Source organism: Arachis duranensis, chromosome 1, assembly GCF_000817695.3.
Source record: "Arachis duranensis cultivar V14167 chromosome 1, aradu.V14167.gnm2.J7QH, whole genome shotgun sequence".
Lineage (NCBI taxonomy): Eukaryota > Viridiplantae > Streptophyta > Magnoliopsida > Fabales > Fabaceae > Arachis > Arachis duranensis.
In genome coordinates, this window is record NC_029772.3 from 66,045,088 (window position 1) to 66,045,788 (window position 701).

At 41.9% G+C, this 701-nt stretch overlaps 1 non-coding gene across 1 annotated transcript; it reads right to left on the bottom strand.

Annotated features, from left to right (window-relative positions):
- Positions 1 to 394: 394 nt before the first annotated feature.
- Positions 395 to 498, bottom strand: LOC127742825 (small nucleolar RNA R71). The gene has a single exon (XR_008004213.1). It is a non-coding gene; the product is annotated as a small nucleolar RNA R71 (small nucleolar RNA).
- Between the last annotated feature and the right edge of the window lie 203 nt (positions 499 to 701).

The window sequence follows — 701 nt, forward strand, 5'->3', positions numbered from 1 at the left end:
CCCTGTGAACCCTGCTGGGCAAGAAAGAAGAGTTCTAGAGTTATACATCAATCCAAACCCAGGAAATTGTGGAAGTAGTATCCAAAAGCCAACCATACATGCCAATAACTTTGAATTAAAACCCCAGCTCATCACCCTTGTTCAGAACAACTGTTCGTTCGGAGGAAGCACCCAAGAAGAACCCAATCAACATCTAACCACCTTCCTAAGAATATGTGACACTGTGAAGTCTAATGGTGTTCATCCGGATGTCTATAGACTGCTTTTGTTCCCTTTCTCACTCAAGGACAAAGCATCTAAATGGCTAGAATCCTTCCCGAAGGAGAGTCTAATAAATTGGGAAGATGTGGTGAACAATTTTTTGGCAAGATTCTACCCTCCTCAAAGAATTAACAGGTTGAGAGCTGAGGTACAAACCTTCAGGCAACAAGATGGTGAAACTCTCTATGAAGCATGGGAGAGATTTAAGGACTTAACAAGAAGGTGCCCACCAGACATGTTCAACAAATGGGTTCAACTACACATTTTCTACGAAGGTCTTTCTTACGAATCAAAGAAGGCCGTAGACCATTCATCAGGGGCTTCTCCAAACAAGAAGAAAACCATTGAAGAAGCCATAGATGTCATTGAGACTGTAGTTGAGAATGACTACTTTTATGCTTCTGAAAGGAGTAACACTTGAAGAGTGATGGAGCTGAACC